The 15,915-nt window shown below is 39.8% G+C and overlaps 1 protein-coding gene across 2 annotated transcripts in view; it reads left to right on the top strand.

Moving 5' to 3' along the window:
* The window catches only part of CNTNAP5 (contactin associated protein family member 5), a gene marked incomplete at its 3' end in the record, with an annotated part of 850,995 nt that overhangs the window by 734,507 nt on the left and 100,573 nt on the right, over nucleotides 1-15,915 (top strand). The gene's annotated exons all lie outside the window — the stretch shown is intronic.

Raw genomic sequence — 15,915 nt, 5'->3', positions numbered from 1 at the left:
CCTGGCAGTGATGATTGTTGAAATTTATAACTCAGTGAAAAAAAGAAGCAAACAGGAAAGCATCATTTATATGGCACTGGAGTGATATATATATATATATATATATAAAGAAACTCAAGACAGAACTTACTGGAAAATACACCAAGCTTCCTGGGCATTAAGGTCCCAATCTAAGGGACAGTTTTTGTCTCTCACTGAGATTTTCTTTGTCCTTTGTCCAAAGTCAAGGAGACTTTAAGCTGATGTGACTAGAATGACCAGAGAAAGTCCAGGTCGGAAAGCGCAGACCCAGGCAGGTGGGCTGATGCAGTCACTCCGAGGGTTCTGACAGTCTGTCTCCTGTAAGACTTTGGTGACAAAACTGGTGACTCAGAGGAGGAGATGAAAGCCTTGGAGCAGAGTGATGGAGAAGATGCAATCAAAACCCTCTGCAAAGTGTAACTGGCAGATTTACACTCTTCTCATTTTGTTACCAATTTCCTTCAGATACAGGGAGAGGGGACTTGGTTTCACAATCACTTGAGCAGGTGAAGATGATTGTGTAGAAGATTTAAGTACCATATTTTACTTTTTAAAAAGATTTATTTTTATTTATATATGCATACAAGAACTGGGGTGCAGGCCAGAGGTGCTGAGGGTGAGAGGATTCACCAGAGACAGAATGGGGAGCAGAACAGGCGGGTCTACTGAAATACACTGCCGAGGGTAGTAGGCGAGACAGGAGAAGTCTGCTGTACCATGTGAGTCAGCTCCCTGCTGGGAATCGAACTCATGCCACAGTGGCTGGTGATAGCTTGATATCGCTGAGACTTTAATCCTTGTGCCATCAGGGAGGCACCAAAGTGCCATATTTTAATTCACGTTTCTGATTCATCATCCAGTTCTAAGGTGAAAGGGTGAGGGTCGTCACAGGCCCTGTCTGTGGTGTCGAGAGGCCCAGGAACCTGTGGTAGATTTGGGCCACTTTAACCAGGTCCCCTTCAAGAAGGAGGTTCCCTGCCACTGCAGGTTCTGTTATTAGACAGTTCTCATGTGTCTGCCCCTTCTGGAACTTTCTGAGCTATAGATAGATGCCTGGATAATGTCAGGCCTTCCAGGGGAGTTCACATACAGTGACAGGTTAAGTCTAGGGTATAAAGGGCTTGGCAGTGGGGTTCCAGGTGGTACATTACTCAAGCTCTGGTGCTTCCTGTGGGGTACACTAGGCTGGTGTCAAGCCAACGTCCCCTTCACCCACTACAGCTTCCTTTTGTTCATAGGCGTGGTTCCCAAGGGACCCCCTGAAAAAATATTGCCTTTATTGTTTCATCTCAGAGCCCACTTACTGGAGAATGTAACCTGATGCAATACCAGATAAATTTCTTGTGCAACACACACAAACACACATGAATGCATGCATACCTATACACACATGCATGCATGGACAGATGTGCTTTTTAAAATCAAAGTAACTTTCATTTTTAAATAATATTTATTTTTATGTATGTGCAGAAGAACTGAGGTGTAGGATAGAGTTGTTGCGGGGGGTGAGAGGATCCACCAGAGAAAGAGTAGGGAGCAGAACAGACAGATCTACTGAAATAAGCTGCTGAGGGGGGCAGCTGGCGAGACAGGAGGGGTCTGCTGTGCCATGTGTGGGTTAGTTCCCTGGCTGGGGATTGAACGCAGGCTGTGGCAGTGGTAGCGCTGAGACTTAACCCCTAGGCCACCAGGGAGGCCCTCAAAGAAATTTTTCTTAAGTGAAATTGATTCTGTGCCTCCAAGGATGATCTTTAAAGTCTTCGAAACACACTTTAAAGCCATCACTTTCTTTTCCAAAATACTCTTTAAAGCAGATAAGTTCCTTAGAGTTTATTTGCATTGCTTCCATTCATACCCCTTCGATGGTTCCCTAACTAGGATGGACACCCCAATCCTGACCTACCTGGCAGACTCCACATCATTGAAGATACAGATTTTTCGTGTTTCAGATGAACTCTTCTCAACGGGAACTGTACTCCTTCCTTTCCCCTCCAGGGCACACCCATCATGTTGGGTCAAAATTACCTAATTATTGTCCCTCCCTCCTCTAGTGGTTTCCTGTGGAAAGACATAGTATCTAATTTATCTTTATGTCCTTGAGCTTAATCCAAGTTTTCTGTTATATTCAGTGTTTAATGAAGGTGAATGAATGCAAAGTTTCAGACACTGGTTCTTCCACTACAGGCTGTGTGGTTTCAGGAAAGTCACTTCCTTTTCTGAGCCTTCACTGTTCCATCTGCCCACTGGGCTTAATAGACAATGCCTCATTAATCCGTTGCAAAGATTAAATGTGGCCATGGACACTTCTTTTCCCACTTGGAATTTCCTATTAAAGTTTAGTAAATAGGAGTTGCAAGCCACACACAAGTTCAAGTGGGAGTTGACATGGGCTCCCTCCCTGTCAGAAAGATAATGAGGCATTTCTCTGCCTGGAAAATAGGGGGATTTGACGTTTAAAGGACATATTCAATAGCTGCGCTAGCTCTTGGGAAGTGATGCTGCCTTCTCACTTGGCTTTATCCTTTTTTTGCACAAATCAGCACAAGAGTCCCCAAATGGTAATTTATCTGATGTGTGAATGCCTCCAAAGCTGGGGTAGAGCCTTTATAAAAGGGGAAGTTACAACACAGTTGTCGTAGCAACCAGCCCCAGAGGTAAAGACATTTTCAGATTGTAATATGGCATATACAAGATCGCCTTACAAGCGCTATTGGCAGAGCCAGATGGAAGTTTCTGTTATTTTCCTTCAGCTCTGGTCTGTACAGACAGGCTTGTTCATGGAGAACTCAGTGGACCTGGCTGTGAGAGAATGTGCACAGACCAGCCATGGAGCCTCCAATTATGACTGAGGGTACCATGACTTTTATGAAATAAACTAAAAGTCCACCACATCTGCCACACATTTAGGGTGCCAGCTGTACTGGCACAATCCTCAGCTATTGCCCTCTCTTGCGCTGAGATTAAAGTGGCAGTAAAAGGCCAAACCTTGTCTCATTATTTTTTAACTGAGCTAATTTTCTTAAGAAAAAATGAGTATCATGTCCCTGGTATCAGCCTCTTCATTGTCTAAAGTCTCTTTAAAGGCCAGTTTTTCAGAGTGGAGTTTGCATCATTTTGCTGAATTGGAGAAGAGATTCTGTAAGTTGCAGGTACTCTTCCATTTGCCACAGTGTGCTGCTTCCTCATTTTCCTAATATTATTTTTATGACATCATTTATTTAACTAATGTTTTCTGAGTGCATATCCTGTTTTCAGTCCTGAGTGTGACAATAGGGACATTAAAATGAGTTAGATCCATTCACTGTTCAAGAAGTACAAGCTTCAGGAAAGATTTTAAGACTGTTGTTGTGTAATTTTGTATCTGGCTATAAACCCAAGAGCTGTAAGCTGTAAGATGGGTATGTGGCCCCTAAGTCCACCCAGAGGCAGGTTTTGGACTCTGTCCCTCATACATTGAGGGATGATTTCCTGACTCCCTCCCTTATTATGGAAATAAAGCTAATGTGAGATTTGAAGGGAGGCAGTCCTTTGAAGGAGCCTGGAATGTATGCTGGCTCAGTGTGTGGGGATTATGTCCTCACCTTGGTTCAGCAAGTCACTCTTTTATTCAGGTTTCTGGAAGTACAACTAAAGCCCACATGTCTAGCGCCTTGAAGATCCAAGTACTTTCCTGCCCTGTGACCTATTGAAACAGCCACAAAAGGCTGCTTTCCATGCAGTCTCAAGGAATTGCATTCCCTGCCACCATCCTCGTTGTCCCAGATTTCTAATTGAGCTCACTTGGTCTTTAAAGAGTGAAGCAGTGCTCCTGTCAATCACTGGGTCAGGCCATCTATACCCAGTCCTGTCCTCAAAAGTCTTTTCTCTGAGCAAGCCTTCCCTCGCCTCATGCCTCATCCCTATAATCCCCATATTCCTGCCCAGGGTCATTCATTCATCCAATATATGGATGTGGGCATGACTGTGAGGATGAACCCAGAATGACATGTAGACTCACTGGGGCTCACTGACCTACTCCTGGATAAGAAAGTTTTCTTGTCCTGGCAGACCCCCACTCTGGAAGTTATGGAGGGCAGTGAAATGATTATATATATGAGTTTTTATTTCTTTTTGTAATACCGCCAATATTCTGGAATCCCTGGTCTTTCTACTTTCCCATTCCTCCAGAGTATGCTAAACTATGTGCTCTGGTTCCATCCATTGTTTCTCTGTCTATTCACTGTCATATTTGCCCCTCCTTTCTTTGACAGAGCTATCTTGCTTCCATCCTCTTATTTCTGAAGACCATTAACCTCTGTGGGTGGTTCCATTCTCAGCAGGAAAATGTAGATGATGATGTTTCGATCTTTTTTCATGTTTTCAAAGATCAAAACCTCTCGGTATTATTACATTTATTATTACTATTATTTTGTTGTTATTGTAACATTTCCCTGTTAAGATCTTTCTATCACAATTTGATACTTTCTGATGATAACTTATACCATTTAACACAATGTGTTAAACATAATAGTCTAAAAGATGAAATCATCAGGCAAATAAAAAATGAACATTTGGAAAAAGGGGGCGGAGCAACACGGCGGTGAGGAGACGCTGCGAGTAAGATCTCCCATTAAAAAAAGTTAATAGGGAGGAAAAGCGGCAGGTCCCAGTAAGAACTGGGACACGGAAGATAAATGGGTGACTCCAGCAAACTACCCGAAGAAGAAAGTTGCCATAAAAGAGGACCAGAAGGGAGGAAAGCGCAGAACCCTGCTCCCCTCCCCAACCCACAGAGGTGGCACTCTCCGACCAGCAGAGAGGAGGAAAACAACAAACCAAAACGGCCAACAAGAACAAACGATGCAGCAAGCTGGACTGTGAGTGGAAAGGAACTATTGCAGCCACCACACCCCGTGAACGGGAGCTGAGGCGAACCCTGCAGGATTCGCCGTGGCGGTGAGCGAAAGGCTCCGGGCGCCATTAGAGAAGAACAAAGACCCCGGGAGACGTGCACACAGCCTGGGCTGCCAGTAAGCTTGCGCGGAAAAGCGGCTCTCGGGGCGCACTTGAAAAGCAAGTGCAGACCGGGATCGCGGCAGCCCAGGTACCCATGCCTGCGACCTAGGCTTGCGGGGAGACGCGCGGAGGGCCTCACTGAGGTGAAGGTCCCTCCCTGAGTAAGCAGGAACCAGGCGCCCAGGCACGGGAGCGGTGCAAAAGGTGCCATTCCCGCGCCACTGAACTGGGCTACAGCCTGCGTCCTGGAACTGAGGGCTTTGAACTGAGACCTGGGGCACGAAAATTCGGGGCGTGGGTTCTCCACGACGGTGGGGCACAAGGCAGACACAGCACCCCAAAGCTGTTGAGGTGTACCCTACCATTCCCGCTCTGTTCCCTGTCCCACAGGGTGGGGGGAGGCGAAAAACAGCCCCCCAAGGACAATAGGAGAGATCTCTGGCGCCACCTAGCGACCAGGGAAAAAAAAGTCACTAACACCCCATAGAACAGGAAATTTCTTGACTGCTTGAAAAGGGCAGAAGGCTTCTGGAGGACCCAGTGGCCAGCCGGGAAGTTAGCCCACGCCAGGCCCCTTCCGACCAGCAGTCTGAGCCCACAGAGGGAGCAGGCACCCACGTCCGGGGCAGACCGGGTGCTCAGAAAAGTGTGCCTGAAACCGGAGGCGCAGGGACTGCATCCCGCTTCGCCATTTTAGAACAGGGACATTTCTTCAGTAAAAACTGCCTAAAACCAGCAGAAAGCTCCCCCAGAAGACAGAGATGGCTCCTGGAAGAGCCAGACGGGAGCGGAGAAGTTCACCCAAGATGCCAGTCAGTCCGAGCAACACAGTGTCCCAACGCATACGACAAATTAGAAAACAGACAGTAGGCAGTAGAAGAACCACACGCAACCTAACAACTCCTCAGGAAAAAAGCACACCACAAAAAGAAAACCACTCCCCAGATTGCAACGACAGCAACTTGGAAGAACTTCTGAGCCTTCCAGAAAGAGAATTTAAGATTGCCATGATTAAAAAAGTGATAGATCAGAAGAAGGAAATTGAGTCCCTAAAGAGGGAAGTAAAAGAAATGCAGGAGATCAAAGAATTAATGGAGGAACTAAAGAACTCTGGGAAAAGCAATGAAAGCAGAATAGGTGAAATGGAAGAGCGAATAAGTACTCTTGAAGACACAGAAATAAAAAGAACCAAAACAGAAAAGGAAAGAGAAGTACGAAGGAAAAAGAATGAAGAAAGACTTCGGGAACTATCTGACTCCATGAGGAAAGGAAATATAAGAGTTATAGGAATTCCAGAAGGAGAGGAGAGAGATGTAGGAACAGAGAAAATATTCATGGATATAATTGAAGAGAACTTCCCAAATGCGAAGAAGGAGCTGAAAATTGATATACAAGAAGCAAGAAGAACACCAAACTTCCACGACGAAAGGAAAAACACAGCAAGACACGTAATAGTAAAGCTCCCAAGAATCCAGGACAAGGAAAAAATAATGAAGCTGACAAGAGGGAAGAAACAGATAACATTCAAGGAAAACCAATCAGGCTGACATCAGACTTCTCTGAAGAAACACTACGGGCAAGGAGAGAGTGGAGGGACATAGTCAACAGACTCCAAGAAAACAGATGCCAACCAAGAATACGCTATCCCGCAAAGCTCTCTTTCCTCCATGAAGAAAGAATATGGACCTTCCCAGACAAAGAGAAACTCCGGAATTTCATTACGACTAAACCCCCACTCCAAAAAATACTACAAGGAATCCTAAAGCCAGAACCTCAGAGGGACGAATAACAACGAAAGAAGACCAAAAAAAAAAAAAAGTAATTAAAAGAATAAATAAATAAAATCAAAGGAAAGACAAACATAATGGCAAATACAGATGCTAACATATCAAAATTAACTCTAAATGTAAATGGACTAAACTCTTCAATAAAAAGACAGAGTTGCAGCCTGTATTAAGAAACAAAACCCAACCTTTTGCTGTCTCCAGGAAACACATTTAGCTACAAAAGATAAAAATAGGCTCAAAGTGAAAGGATGGAAAACAATCCTACAAGCAAATGGGCCAAAAAAGAAAGCAGGAACAGCTATACTTATATCAGATAAAATAGACTTCAAACTCAAAAAAAATAAAAAGAGACCCCAATGGTCACTACATTATGGTTAAGAGGACAATACTTCAAGAAGAAATAACACTCATTAACATATACTCACCAAACAAAATGCACCAAAATATATCAGACAACTGTTCTCCTCTCTGAAAACAGACATCAGAGAAAACACATACGTAGTGGGAGACTTCAACACACCACTATCAACAATGGATAGATCAACAAGACAAAAAATAAGTAAAGAAACTAAAGCTCTAAATAAGGACCTAGAGCATTTGGGCTTAACAGACATCTATAGAACACTAAACCCCCAAAAAACGGAGTACACATTTCTCTCAAGCGCACATGGATCATTCTCCAGGATCGATCACATACTGGGGCACAAGACAAACATCAACAGATACACCAAGATTGAAATCATACCAACCATCTTTTCTGACCACGAAGGCATCAAACTAGAAATAAATCATAAAAAGAAGGCAAGGAACTATCCTACCTCATGGAGATTAAAAGCCACACTACTGGAAGACCACTGGACTAACAAGGAGCTCAAAGAAGAAATTAAAAAAATTCTTTGAATTGAATGACAAGGAGGACACCAATATCCTAAATGTATGGGATGCAGCAAAAGCAGTAATAAGAGGAAAATATATAGCAATAGAAGCTCACATCAAAAAACAAGAAAGAACTCAAAGAAACAACCTAATCTCGAAGCTCAAAGATCTAGAAAAAGAACAACAAAAAAACCCCAAAACCAGTAGAAGAAAAGAAATAATAAAAACCAAAGCAGAAATAAATGAAATTGAAACTAAAAAAACAATCCAAAAGATCAATGAAACCAAGAGCTGGTTCTTTGAAAAAATAAATAAAATAGACAAACCCCTAGCCAGGCTCACAAAGGAAAAAAGGGAGAAAGCACAAATACACAGGATCATCAATGAAAGAGGAGAAATCACAATGGACACAGCAGAAATCAAAAGAATAATCAGTAACTACTATGAACAGTTATGGAAACAAGTTCAACAATCTAGAGATGATGGACAAATTCCTACAACTCTACAATCACCCAAAGCTAGATAAAGAAGAAATAGAACACCTAAACAGACCAATTACAATTAGCGAAATTGAAATGGTAATCAAAAACCTCCCCAAAAACAAAAGCCCAGGACCTGATGGATTTACAAATGAATTCTACCAAACATTCAGAGACGAATTAGTGCCTATCCTTCACAAACTCTTCCAAAAAATTGAGAAGGAAGGGACAATACCAAACACGTTCTATGAAGCCAATATTACACTAATACCAAAACCGAATAAGGACAACACAAAAAAGGAAAACTATAGGCCAATCTCCCTAATGAACACTGATGCAAAAATCCTCAATAACATTTTAGCTATCAGAATCCAAAATGTATCCATAAGATAATTCACCACAACCAAGTTGGATTCATTCCAGGGGCACAAGGATGGTTTAACATCCGAAAATCAATCAACGTTATCCAACACATCAACAAAAAGAAATATAAAAACCATATGATAATATCAATAGATGCTGAGAAAGCTTTCGACAAAGTGCCACACCCATTCATGATAAAAGCCCTTGAAATTCTTGGGATACAAGGAACATACCTCAACATCATAAAGGCCATCTATGACAAGCCAACAGCCAGTATCATTCTCAATGGTGAAAAGCTGAAAGCAATTCCATTAAGATCTGGAACAAGACAAGGATGTCCACTCTCACCACTGCTTTTCAATATAATACTGGAAGTCCTAGCCAGAGCAATAAGACAAGAGAAAGACATCCAAGTAATCCAAATAGGAAAAGAAGAAGTCAAACTATCACTATTTGCAGATGATATGATAATATACATAGAGAACCCCAAAATCTCCACAGAAAAACTAATTCAACTCATCAATCAATTCAGTAAAGTGGCAGGATACAAAATCAACACACAAAAGTCAGTAGCCTTCCTATACACAAACAATAAATCTGAAGAAGAAGAAATCAAAAAAACCATCCCTTTTATTATCGAAACAAAAAAAATCAAATATATGGGAATAAATCTAACAAAAGAGGTAAAGGACCTATACAAAGAAAACTATAAAACACTGTTAAAAGAAATAGAAGAAGACACAAAGAAATGGAAAGACATCCCCTGCTCATGGATTGGAAGAATAAACATTATTAAAATGGCCATCCTACCAAAAGTAATATACAGATTCAATGCTATTCCAATCAAAATCTCAATGGCATTCTTCAAAGAAATAGAACAATTATTGATGAAATTCATATGGAATCACCAAAAACCCCGAATAGCCAAAGCTCTACTGAAAAAAAAAGAAGGAAATGGAGGCATCACACTCCCAGACTTCAAACTATACTACAAAGCCATAATCATCAAAACTGCATGGTATTGGAACAAGAACAGACATACAGACCAATGGAATCGAATAGAAAATCCAGAAATAAACCCACAGATTTATGGTCAACTAATCTTTGACAAAGGAGCAAAGACTATGCATTGGAGCAAAGAAAGTTTGTTCAATAAATGGTGCTGGGAAAACTGGGTCGCTACAATCAAAAGAATGAAGCTTGACCACTACCTCACACCATACACAAAAATCAACTCAAAATGGATTAAAGAACTAGACATAAGACCTGAAACCATAAAATACATAGAAGGAAATATAGGCAAAACACTACGGGATTTGCACATCAAAGATATCTTTACAGACACACCACCCAAAGCAGTGATAGTGAAGGCGAAGATAAACAGCTGGGACTACATCAAATTAAAGAGCTTCTGCACAGCAAAAGAGACAATAACAAAAACAAAGAGAAACCCCACCAACTGGGAGAACATTTTTGCACCCAACACTAATGATAAAGGACTGATCACAAAAATCTGCAAAGAGCTGATGAGACTCAGCAACAACAAAGAAAAGAATCCAGTCAAAAAATGGGCAGAAGAGCTAAAAAGAAACTTCTCTGAAGAGGAAATGCAAATGGCCAACAGACATATGAAAAAATGTTCAACATCACTTGTCATCAGGGAAATGCAAATCAAAACTACCATGAGATACCATCTCACACCAGTGAGAATGGCACATATTAAATAAACTAGCAACAACAAATGTTGGCGAGGGTGTGGAGAAAAAGGAACTCTTCTGCACTGTCGGTGGGAGTGCAAACTGGTCCAACCACTATGGAGAGCTGTGTGGAGATTTCTGGACCTACTAAACATAGAGCTTCCATATGATCCAGCAATTCCACTCCTTGGTATTTACCCAAAGGACACAGAAACATCAATTCCAAAGAGCACCTGCACCCCTATGTTTATAGCAGCACTGTTTACAATAGCTAAGCTTTGGAAACAACCCAAATGCCCAAAAATAGATGACTGGATCAAGAAGATGTGGTACATATATACCATGGAATATTACTCAGCATTCAAAAAAGATAAACACATGCAATTTGCAGCAACATGGATGGCGCTGGAAGGGATCATGCACAGCGAAATAAGGCAAAAAGAAAAAGAAAAATACCGGATGGTCTCACTCATAGCAGGAATCTAGAAAACTTAAATAAGGGACCAGGAAAATGAATATAAGAAAGTGAAAATCAAAATCAACAAAAAACTATGAACCAGAGACACTTTTTGGGGGATGGGGGGCGGGAGGGGAAGGATTGGGGTCAGAGTGGGGCGTTTGCAATTGTATGGGGGAATATAAAAATAAAATTTATTATTTAAAAAAAATGAACATTTGTCAAAGATGTTATTTAATTTATTGAATAATGAAGAAGCTCATAAGTTACTATCATCAATTCAGAGAGAATCTGAAAAGCTAGGCCAAGTATAGGCAATTCAGCATCAACAAAAAGTTACAAAGTTGTGGCTTGTTGAACAGTTTTAAAACTTTTATGTAAATATAAAAGTAAATTTTATATAAATATATAAATATGTTATAAAACTGTTCTGCAGTCTTTGAAATATTCTGTTCTACAGAAGGGAATCATTTGCATTTCTGTTGGACAAATATCCATGTAATTTGCTTTATTTACAAGTTTCAACCAGTTTCTCTGACATGAGAGCGCAGCTTCTCAGCCTCAATTATGTGCGCCTGGTCATGTGGCAACCATCACTTCCACAAAGGAAGCTGGCATAGACAGAGACCCAAAGTGACTGTGGCACAAATATGTCAAAATATCATAACAGTCTTAACTGAGTGTATGGTGAGAACTGGTTGGCACTGGCCTGCCTTTGTTACTATCGTTTTAGTGAATTGAGGATCTGTTTGTATTAGAAGGTCTTCCGGGGTTTCCCCTAAAAATTACTCTGGGTAGAGTAAGACTTAGGGGAAATTTCTCCAAGCTTATAATTATAGGCTTTTACTTTATCTACTTATTTCTTTAAATGAGTGTTATTTATCATCCTGGGGAATATCTGCTCTTGGCCATTCCACACTGGATAAAACTAATCAGAGTGATTGCCAGGGGCTGGCGCATCCAGGAAATCCCAACACCACTGCCAGTGGGCAGTGGCTTAGCCAGCCACCCAGCTGAAAATGGCAGATGCCAGCTGAATCTGGAGAGGACTGGGAGCATGCCTGGAAGTTCTTATCCTTTGCTCTTGCAAGGAAGGCAATAAACCCCTCCTCTTACATCAAAGCATTTTCTAACTTTGCACCATGAAGACATTTTTGATAGTGCTTTTGGCAACACTTTTTCATCATTGGCAACATTGGCAGAAGAAACATAGTGAGGAGTGAAGGAGTCTTAATGAAGAGTGACTTGGCTCTCATACTTGGAAGATGGAAGAAGGTTCTTTTAGTCCAAATGGCTCCTGTGGCTGTGGCAGACTGTGATCAGGCTCAGGGAAATTTCCTGCTCATTATCTTGGTATTCTTTAAGGGATACCTGCTAATGGTATGCAGAGCCATTATTTGGAAGAATGTCAGCAAGGCTGTTGTATGACCAATTCTGCCACCTTGAACTTCAGTGGAATTTGTTTCCTGTTGCTTCACATTAAAAGCAAAAGATGGGGGCACAATCCATGTGCTTGCTTGTTTCCTTGAATGCATGTAGAGCATGCTTGCTAAATATTGTGCTCAATTACCATTCCACTGAGGTGATGGTAAATGTGTGGTTTGGGCCTATAGTCCTGAAAAGAAATCAATTCACAGAAAACTCAAGATGGGGGCTCCATGCATTCCAATCCACATCCCAAACATGAGTGTGCTGTTGTCACAGGGATAAGCAGATGAGTGCAGGGCTTTTAAAGAGATACACAGTTCTAAGGCAAGGAGGGTTCTGTTTTGAAACCTGATAAATTATTGCTTCAATGACTTTTAGAAAAAGGAGACCAATAGCATTATACGTGAAATATTTAATAAAAGAAAAGAGTTATTTTAAATTATATAATCAATATGAAAATGCATATGCATTATAAAATTACTCAGTAAAGCACCCTCTTACTTTTCCTAGAGGTAACCAATGAAATTTTTGTATGAAATTTTCACACAATTTTTTTTATGGATATTTCAAAGTGTGAAATTTTTCAGCCTTGTCCCTAATATTTGCATGTATTTAATTACTCTTAGAAAGTACTACCTAATATTATCATTGATGGAAATATTTTCATAAATAATATACATACACATACTATAACAGATTTTTGCCTTTTTTTTGTTCGTTTGATTGATTTTTATAATTAACCGATGCCATGAAAATTTTAGAAAGCCAAAATCCATAGAATATGATTTTAAGTATCTATATATTTTACCTAATATTTTCAGTTTTTATTTGTTGTTCAGTTTATTGCTACTTTTATGTATTTAGTGTATTTGGAATTTGTTTAAGGTTTTGGGGTAGAATTTTAATTTATTTGACAAAATAATTTTCTTGTCTCCACTTATTTCTTGGTTTCTTTTTTCCTCACTACTTAGAGCTTCAAAATATATTGTAACATAAAAGTTCCTCTACATAGTCTGTTTCTTGATTTCCTATTCTGTTTTATTTAAGTAGTTTTTTTTTTTTTAACTGCTGTACCAATATCACCTGTACAGATTATGTTGTGATATTGAATAGGACAAGTTTCCCACTCCCCCCACCAAGACATCACTCCATTTTTTTCTTCTTAACTGTTATCATTATTTTTGTCTGGATTTTAGAATTAGTTTTACAAATTCTGTGAAAATATTTTTTCTTGGGTTATTCATCTGTATTTTACTGTGTGAAAGCAAATAACCGTACATTATTAAATCATATAGGAAAAAGTTCTCTCTCTCCATATACTTTGTTGGAGCATAGGTAAAATTTTACTGTTTTCTTTATATGGACACAGATTGTATTATATTAATTGCTGTTTTAGTTGTTATAAAGAGGAATTTTCTATGTTATTGCATTTTAAATTGTTACTGTCTCTATATATGGCCATTGTTATTCTGCATATTGATATTTATATCCATCCACCTTTCATACTATTTTTTAAGTTATAGCAATTTTCATTATTATTTTGGGGGGTTTTCTAGCTAGGTGACAATAGTTCGTATGAAAATTATGAAGTATTTGCATACTTCTTGTATACAACTATGTATAAAGTTAAATATTTCTGGGTGTAGTCCTCTTCCAACTCCATTTTATTATATATATTTGCTTCAACAAAAAGGAATGATGATAATGTTTAATGACTGTGATACATATTGAATTATTCTTCAAAAGTTTTTCACAGTATTCATTGCTACCAAACCAACAAGCAAGGGAATGATTTTGATGTGTTGTTAATTGATTCCAAGTTATCAACTGTGTCTTTTCCAATTTTTGAGGTTTGGCATTTTGTTTGAAGAGTAAGTCAGAAGATGCCTGCAAAGCACAGTATGTGTAAAGTACTTGCTGAGAAGTAACCTTATATCAAATTGACTATTACTGTCATTATTTTTATCTTTTAAACATCTGTTAGAACCACTTGTATTATTAAATAATGTGTGTTCATTGATTCATGAATGGCAGAATCAGAACGTCAAAGTCGTTTGAGCTCCCTGATCCCAAAGGGGACTGATCATACAAACATCAGTGAGAAGGTTGCTGGAGAGATCAGGGGAATGGAAATTGCGCCAAGACTATGCTCTGAGTGTAGAAAGAAGTCTTAAGGGGCCAGAGATTATCTGGGAGAGCAAATCCACAAGACTGGGAAGGGAGGAGTAGGGCTGTGAGTGAGAAAAATAGGGAAGATGAGGGATGACAGTGATTGCCTTTCTGCTGAGGGTTCGAGTTTCACAGAAGACTCACACCTCCAACAATTCACATAGTAGGTAATGTCAGAAGAATGTGAGCACTAACAACCTGACTGTATGTGAGCACCTGGGAAAGGAACATCTTTTTAGAAATTAATCTCCTTAGTCTCATATTGCCTCTCCATGAAGAAAAGGAGCCTCACCTCTAGTTTGTCTCCTTTATAAAGAATTAAAAGCAGTGAGATGAAAACTGAAATTTAGTTCTTTGTGCAATTTAGTTCAGGGTTCATTGTATCATTGTGTTTTGTCAGCATCTGCGATTGAAATGATCCCTTTTGGGATCCTCCTCCCGGAGCTCTGTAAGTCTCAAATCTCAAGGAGTTCATTTCTTCCAAAGAAACCACCCCAGTCATGTTCTTCTCCATTTATAAACTTGGCGACTAAGTCACATGCAAGAAAATGTGTGATAGATCTTGCATTGTTCACCTCTGCTTGAAGAAAAATGCCACTAACGAGGTCTATGAAGAATTATTCAAATCCACCACAGGGAGTGACTACAAAATAAGAACCAAAAACAAAACAAATCATTTGACTGCATAAATCCTCTCCTCTTTATTCCACACAATATCTAGAAATAAAATAATGGACCTTCCTCTATGATCTGCTAGTGTTTATAATTGATTCATCTTGTGGTTAAAAGAGGATTTACTCACTAAAATTGAAACAGACAGGAGAATGCAGTTTGGGTTTGCCCTCCTGGCTGGCTTGGGTATCACTTATCAGAACTGAAAATACAAAGGAGTTTTATCATTATTTCACAGTAAGAGTCTGGAATGACCCTTTAGGAAATTTTTATCTCAGTTTTTAGACTGTCCTCAGTGACTGCCAAATATCTCCATGGGTCTATGACCTGGTGTGACTCAGGGAGGAAGAGTTCCCTCCCCTACTTGATCCTGTGTGCCTACATTTCTGAGTATTTTCTTGTTCACTATGCCAGGCTGATTGGTTCCAGACATTTTTTGGGTGGACTGCATATTTGTTTATTTAATGTATAGCTTCCTTTCTTGTTTAATGTCTCTATTCAGCCTGAGATAACTCATTTAGCATTCTCATCTCTATCCACCTTGGTAGGAATATATTTTATTATATATGTTATATATTTCATTATCACCAAGAGTTATAAAGGATGCAATTTCAGGCCCTAGAAATGAATAATTGAATAAGTTTCAGAAAAATACAGAAAGTAAATGGTAAATGTATCTTGTCATTGATGTTTTCCAACACATTCCTTTCCTCTCCAAGAGTACACCAGGGCATGTCCTCCATTTATCCACATGTGTGGACTTGGACCCACAGTACTGGCTTTAGAATAAGACTGTTCTTTATGGATAGGTTGGACCTCTGTCTTCTCTGAGAATTAACAGAATTCTCCAATGCCAAATAAATATCTTCTGGTGGCACTTTGCTTAATTTCTTAGCTAGTTGCTTAACACACATTTTTTTTTATTATTATATCGGAGGCATAGGTTAGTAGAATCCTGATTTTTCAGTGGT

This window comes from Talpa europaea (genome assembly GCF_964194135.1).
Source record: "Talpa europaea genome assembly, chromosome: 1".
Taxonomy (NCBI): Eukaryota; Metazoa; Chordata; class Mammalia; order Eulipotyphla; family Talpidae; genus Talpa; species Talpa europaea.
The sequence above is the reverse complement of the archived record's forward strand: the minus strand, read 5'-3'. Positions and strand labels throughout refer to the sequence as shown.